This window comes from Belonocnema kinseyi, chromosome 5 (assembly GCF_010883055.1).
Source record: "Belonocnema kinseyi isolate 2016_QV_RU_SX_M_011 chromosome 5, B_treatae_v1, whole genome shotgun sequence".
In the NCBI taxonomy this organism is placed as follows: Eukaryota; Metazoa; Arthropoda; class Insecta; order Hymenoptera; family Cynipidae; genus Belonocnema; species Belonocnema kinseyi.
The window spans coordinates 143,002,845-143,010,661 of NC_046661.1; the positions used below are offsets into that span (position 1 = coordinate 143,002,845).

Here is a 7,817-nt window from a genome sequence, read left to right on the forward strand (position 1 = left end):
AAAGTTATATAGTTTATATTTATTCTTGTGCATTTTACAGCAACTATTTATTAAAAAAACAAAAGGATTATTTGTAATATCCATTTTTTATTTCGCGCTAACCGCAGCCAACTAACGCAAGCACACTAACTTAAGGCGCCGACATTGGCATCACTGGGGGAGTTTACCACTCACCAGACTGAGGGAGGCTTCCCATGATTGCAGATTTGCATTGCGTTTTGCGTCAATTCACAAGACATTTCAGCCAATAATATTCTCCTAGTTATTTAGGGAAACACTGTGATTGGCTGAAATATCTAGTGATTTGACGCATTACGCAAAACTCAACGCAATTCTGCAATCATGGGACGCCACCCTAAAGGTGTCTCTTAGACCCCAAAGTTTTTTAACTGTTGTAAAAAGTTTAATTTTTAGTATTTTTATTTATACATTTTTTGTGTACTTTTTAACATCTCTTCTGAAGAATCAATTGGTATATGAAGTTAAATTCTATTTTTAATACTTCGAAAAACAATTAAATTTACGAAGGAATAGAAAAATACGCGGTTTTTACGAAAAAGTGTACATTTTTAAATTTTTTATATTTTTGGTTAAAAATTGGGGTTTGTATATATAAAATAGTACTGTTTAAAAAAATATCAAGTTTATAAGCCGAACTTTAAAAAAAGGTATTTATTTTTTTTTTATGGGGAAAAATGTGGTCTAAAATGATTCATCGAATTTGCCTGTTCCGACAGTTTTATTAATGCAAAAAAAATGTAATATTGTTTTTACATATTTTTATTTAAAAGAAGAACCAGAATCAGTCTGACGATAATCATCGTCTTCAACGTTATCTACTGCGCCTGAAGACTGTCTGTCGATCGCTTCTTCATCGACGTCGTCTTCTTGCATCTGATCTCCGAAGCTGCGGCTTCGCAAATTATAAGCCATACTTCTTTCACTATTTATTTTTAAAAAAAAACACTTAATTTGCGAATAAAATTTTTTTCACTATAACAATAATGCTTACGATTGATATTCACGAGCTATATGCAAAATACACTTAAATAAATTTTCACTTTTTTTCATAAAAATTTACACTGTTGACACACCCGGCACTTTGACCCCAGCCTATTTTTCAATCGCTCTCCAAAGCAGCTAACGCTACACTGATCTGCTGCTTCGTTTCTAACATATAGATCGACATCTCAAGTAATGCTAGATGGAGTGACAGAGCCTAATTCCGCGTACATCCTAGTTTTATATTCGTTCAAAAATGGTCTGGGGTTCAATGGACCCCCAGTGCCACTTAAGCGTTAATCGTTTAATTAATTTGACACATCGAGTTAGTATCTAGGTTATCAACCAATCAAATTTGCCATAAACCAACAAAGTAGCTAGAAGTGAATCCTATGGAAAATATTAATTCCACGATTAATTGAAAACAGACCTCCGCGAAAAGGTACCCTGAGTGCGCGATCTGGAGTTCTGCGAACATTTAAATTTGATGAACCAAAAACAGTTTTTTTTTTATACAGATTTTTATTAAAGGTTTAAAATTCATTAGCAAAATAAAGTAAAAGAGTAAGGGTACTTTTTCACGGAGGTCTGTTTTGAATTAATTGTGTAATTAATATTTTTCATACGATTCATTCCTGGCTACTTTGTTGGTTTATGGTAAATTTGAATGGTTGAGAACCTAGATACGAACTCGCTCCGTAAAATTAATTCAACGATTAATTAAAAAGAGGCCTCCGTGAAGAGGTACCCTAAATCATTTAATCTGAAGAGAAAAAATTTAATATTTTAATTATTGGTCACTTTTTCTTGCGTAGTTCTGAATTTTACAAACATAATATTATTATCTATTGAAAAAATTCAAAGTACTTGTTTTGTTAACATTTCCTTCTTTTCACCAAATAGTATAATTTTCAAGTAATAAAGATAAATTTTGTACTGAAAATTACATAGTTCAATTTTCAACCAAAATGATGAATTTTTAGTCAAGAAGAATAAGTTTCTACTAAAAAGACAAATTTTAAATAAAATAACAAAATTTAGAACTAAATACTCAAAGCTCTAACTAAAAAAGGTAAATTTTTTACTAAAAGAAAACAAATTTTCAACAAAGTTGTTAAATTTTCTACTGAAACAATAAATTTTCGACGAAAAAGGGAGTAGTGAAATTTTCTATTGAATAAAAATATATTTTTTTTCAACCAAAGATCAAATGATTAAATTTTCTATTAAAAAAATTTATTTTCAACCAAAAAAAAGCGAATTTTTCAAAAGAATATTTGCATTTTTAGTCACAGATATGAATTTTCAACTAAAGTAAAGAATCTTCAACCAAAAAATTACTTTTCTACAAACTAATGCAATTTTAAATCAATTTTCAATAAAATAGTTAAATTTTCATCGAAAAAAATGAATTTGCAACTTAAGAAATAAGTTTGTAACAAAAAATGTAATAGTTCAATTTTCAGTTACAAAAATAATTTTGAACAAAAAAAGGAGATTTAGACAACACACTTAAATTTTCAAACAAAACTAATGAATTTTCCAGAAAATAATAGAGTTAAATTTTAATCGAAGGCAGTGAATTTGCAACTTAATAAAATAATTTTGAACCAAAAAGAGAAAACTTAAAAAAAAATTCAAATTTGAAGCCAAAACTAATAAATTTTCAATGAAAAAGATGAATTTTGAACTGAAAAGTGAATTTACAAACACATTCTTGAATTTTTAAATAAAAAGATCAATTTGTTAGAAAAGAATAAGGATTTGTATAAACTAGTTAAATTTTTAACCGAAAAATGATTTTTAAAACAAAACAGAAAATTAATTTTTAAGTATCAATATTAATTTTCAACTAAAAGAGACCAATTTTCAATAAAATACAATAAAATGGTTCATTTTTTAACTAAAATAGGCTAACTTTTAACCAAAAATGGACAGGTAAATATGCAGTTGATCAATTTTTAACTAAGTCACAAAAATATTTTATTTTAAACCAAAGAGATGAATCTTTAATAAACAAAGTAAAATGTAATAGTTGATATTTCAACCAAAAAATATTTTTAATTAAAAGCCGTTGAATTTAATAAAAATTGACGAATTTTCAACAAATCATGTAATTTTTTAAATAAAAAGATCAATTTTTAATAAAATAAAACAAAAACAAATGAAACACAATTTTTCAACCAAATAGTTAAATTTGCAACTAAAGATAAGAAACTTCAACTTTAAATTTTTTCTTTTCAAACTAAATAACTGACACTTTGACTCATATTTTATTAATGAACTATAAACTTTTCTTCATAATTTGCATTAAAAAAGCTATTTTTGATTGATCAAATTTAAATTTTCGCAGAATTCGGACGCTAACAGATCGCGCATTCTGGTGAGTGATAAATTCTCCCCTTGTCTGATATCTTGATAGATGGCAGCACTTCGCATCTTTTAGGAGAAATGATTTCGCTCTATTTCATGATACTCGTTACTCTATCAAATATCCGCTCTATGTGGAGTGTAGACTCTAGGTCCTAGGACCAGAAATCTTGTCATATTTTTTTAGACGTGCGGCATAAATTTTTCTGTAAACAACAAGGGAAAAATTCGGAATGAGAAAGTTCGTACTACAAGTGCAGTGAGTGCAACCTGTGTTTTTGGAGGCTGAGGTCAAGCCAAAACGCCAAGTGTCACGTTCCTGGTTTACAGTCACCGACAACTCGACAAGGTAAAGTAATTTCATTTTTTTTCTCACGTGATTACAATCTCTTTCTCCAAACTCCATTACCTGAATGCCTGCGAAGGTTCTTTTTCTAGCCCGTAGAAACATTTTCACTTGTCGAATGTTTGCGAAAAAATTCTTTCTTTCAGCGATGCACAAATTTGGGAGATATATGTAGAGATCGGATTGAACATTGCCAGAATTTCGGGGGTTAGGTGTGTGCTTTTTTGTTGTTGTTTGAAACCACCTTAGACACGAAAAAGATCATCTTTGTGAAGATTTTTTCCCCCTTTTTCCTAAATTTCAACTATTTTCGTTTAAAGTTTTTTTGTTCCTATATGAATCGTGTCAGTGTGAGTGTTTTGAACATAACTTTGACAAAGGAAATGTATGAAACACATCTATGTATCGGATGGATCCTAACCTCAAAAAAATATTTTTCCATTTTGTTGTTGTTTTATTCAATATTTGAAAGTGAGGCTAATTTGTATATAATTTTTTATTTGGTTAAAAGGTTATTATTTTTGTATAATTAGTTGAACGAGAAGAAAAAAATTTCTTCGTTAACTTTTATTTACATAGTTTTATAGATGGTTTGTAATATTAACACAATATTTCGAAAATTCGTCTTTTTCTCTTGAAAATTTAAGTATTTGGTTCACAATGCATCTGCTTTTGATTGAAGTTTAATATTTTTTATTTGAAAATTTGAACATTTGATTGAAAATTTATCCTTGAATGCTGTAAAGTCATTCTTTTTTAAAAGTCCTGCTTTGTTGACAATTTAACTTTATTGTTAAATTGTAATCATTTTTGTTATTATTATTCAACTATTGGGTTGAAAATTCAGTCTTGTAGGTTGAGTCTTCGTGTATTTCGTCAAAAACTCTTTTATTTTGGTAAAAAAATATTTTAATTATTCTTTTTGGCTTGAATATATAATTATTTGGGTAAAAATTGAAATTTTCTTTATTAAAAATTCGTATCTTTTTATTGAAAATTTAACTAATTCGTTATAAATACAGCTGTTTTTTTTTTAATAAATATTTTGTTAAAAATTCTCCTGGATTGTTGATTGCAACTATGTGTTTAAAAAAATTTTTATTTGGTTTAAAATTTATCTTTCTTGGTTGAAAAATCGTCTTTTCAGGTTGAAAATTCAATAAATTGGTAAAACATTCAACTATTTTTTTGAAAATTTAATTATTTTGTTTGCAAATTTAACTATGTTGTTAAAAAATCATATTTTTTCGTCAAAAACTCGACTATATTATTGAAAATTCCACTTTGTGGATTGACAGTTCGTCCTTTCTGATAGAAAAGTCATACTTTTTTTAATGAAAATTTATATTTTTTGATTCAGAATTCATTCTTTCTTGTTTGAAAATTAACTTTTTTGTTCAGAATTAAATTCTCTTCTAAAAAATTTAGGGTTTAGCTGGAAAATAAAAATATTTTTCTAAAAATTTAACTATTTTGTTGAATATTTTATTTTTATATTTATTTATTTTATTTATCCTTAGTTGATAATTCAACTGATTTAGTTGAAGTTTAATCTGTTTTTTTTTTTTAAATATTTGTCTCTTTGGCTCGAAAGTTTAATTATGCACATGATTTTTTTCTGTTAAAAATTCAATTGTTCAGATTGATAATTAAATTCTTTTTAAACAAATGGTCCTTCTGGCTTGAAAATTAAAATATTTTTTTGAAAGTGTCATTGTTGTTGTTTGAAGAACAATCATTTTGGTAAAAAATTCCACTTGTTTATTAAACATTTGTCCTTTTAGATTGGACCTCTTTTTCTTGAAAATTCAACTTTTTTGTTGAAAATTTGTGTGTGTTTGAATATAAAATTCGTCCTTTTAGGTTGAAGATTTATGTTTTCAGGATTTTCAATCAACTGTTTTCTAAAACGATCGACTTTTTTTACTTGCAATCTCATCTCTTGTTAAAAATTCGTCTTTAGGTTAAAAACTTATTTCCTTTGGTTGAAAATCCAACTATTTTATTGAAAATATAAAATGTTTCGACTTGAAATCTTGTGAATTTAAAGTGCTTCATATGGAATTCAGTATATGTTAAAGATCACAAAAAATAAACATTAATTTTAACCATGTTTTCTGCAATTGCATTTTTTGGCCCTCATTTCTTACCAATTTTTGAAAAATTATTGCCTTTTAATAAGTGGTGGAATATTTTTTCCGAGAAAACATTCTCTACAACTGTAGTATTCCCGATATTAAAAATAGGTCAATAATCTTACTGTCTAATTATTTGTTTAAAACATGTTTTTTTTTTAATTGTTCTAACGATTTCAGCTTTAGAAAAATTTACCTTCCAAATTGGAAACAGTAGATTTTTAGAGAATGTTTTCCCGGAAAAAATAAGTCGTCATTTATTAAAATGCAATCATTTTTTCAAAATTTGGCAAGAAGCGACGTTCAGAAAAAAATAAATTACAAAAAAAAAACATTAAAATTAATGTTTTTTTTTGTGATTTTTAATATATTTCTTTAAAAAATCATGTTTTTTATTTGAAATGTCATAAGTTATAATATTTTGATTCTTAAAATCATAAAAATCATTTTTAAAAAACCCCTATTTCCCCTGTTTTTAGAGAATTTTGAAATATTTTTTCTTACCAAATTGACCCCTTCTGAAAGTATGAAACTGAATCTGGCCAGTAATGTTTAGTTTTTGACGTTAAAATTGTTATCAAGGCCATGTAATACTTACCTAATTCCTATCTTATCGACATTTTTTCGTAAAAAATCACGTCCATGCAAATTGAGATATCTAGTTAAAAATTTATAAAATCAAATAAAAGCCACTAAAATAACGTTTGTATGTTCCTAAAATTATGTAGATCCAAACAAAATAATTTTAAACTAATCAAAAATATAATTTTTAAATTATTTTTAATATTATTGAGTAGTAAATAGAACAATTTTAAATGGTCGATTGAAGTTCGGATTTCTTTTTTTTTTCTTAGTTGAATCAACTAATTTATGTTTGTAAAAAAAGGTAACACCAAAAGTATAGTAATAATTACTGTTTACAATTGTTTCAATAAAGAGCCGACATACAGAATTTACTAAATGAAGCAGTTGCGGTGACCCCAGTTTTTTTCATTTTACTTCACAGAAGAAGAAAAAAAGATAAGACTGACATCGATTTCAGATGAAAAATTCCCTGCAATACAAATTAACCTTGTTGATTAAACTTAAGACAAATCGAAGCTAATTTACGGTTTTTAACCTCGCCTCATAATGACTCGATTTTTATTCGAAAAGCAACAACTGAAACAAAATGGCGGCTTCGCAGGTTTCAGTTGCTTTTTACTGAGTGGTGTAAAATAAGTTGTAGTTCGTTTATGATGCTAAGCTATTCCAGAGAAGATTTATGTTTTATGTGTGCGTGCTTTTTTTGTACCGACTTTATGTTCTACTACACTCTGCTCACTATTGGTTGCCTTGCCACAGCTAAAAACCTTGCGTAGTAGATGCCGACAAAATTATTCTCCTAACCTCATTGTAACTTTCGTCGAAATATGTTCATTTTTAACCTCCCCAAAATTTATGTGCAAGATATTTCAGCTATTCTTTAAACAAACCACCGAGTGCAAAACAAAAGAGACATTTTGTGGGGTTGAAAGTGTTTTCACAATTGAAAATATGTATTTTCTAGGTTGTATAAACATATTTTGAAAAGTTTCCTATTTGTCAATTTCTTGACAAAACCAAAAAAAAAAAAAGTCATAGAGTTAAAAGATTTAAAGATTATAAAATATGTATTTTTTAGAGAGTTGACCATGAAACCGACTTTCTGCCTTCTCTGCCATTTGTTTTGCATAAATTGAACATTTTGAATATGTTTTTTTGAAATCAACTGATTTTTGGATTTACCGTGTGATTAAGCATTTTTCTTAAAAGATAATTTTGTGCACAGATTGACTTGATAATATTGTGTCTTTAATTTTCCTCTTAAAAATAAATTTCTTAGTTTGTACAACATGTTTTGAAAAGTTTCTTTTGCAATATCGTATTTTTTAGTTTGTTCAAACGCATTTTGAAACGTTTCTTTTGCAATTTCGTGCCTAATC

General features: G+C 27.3%; 1 protein-coding gene across 1 annotated transcript in view; it reads left to right on the forward strand.

Annotated features, from left to right (window-relative positions):
* Window positions 1–3,532: 3,532 nt before the first annotated feature.
* Window positions 3,533–7,817, forward strand: part of LOC117172311 (zinc finger protein 608-like) — a 126,652-nt gene continuing 122,367 nt past the window's right edge. The window contains exon 1 of the mRNA XM_033360090.1: window positions 3,533–3,721. The gene's annotated coding sequence lies outside the window, so the exon portion shown is untranslated. The remainder of the gene's footprint in view (window positions 3,722–7,817) is intronic.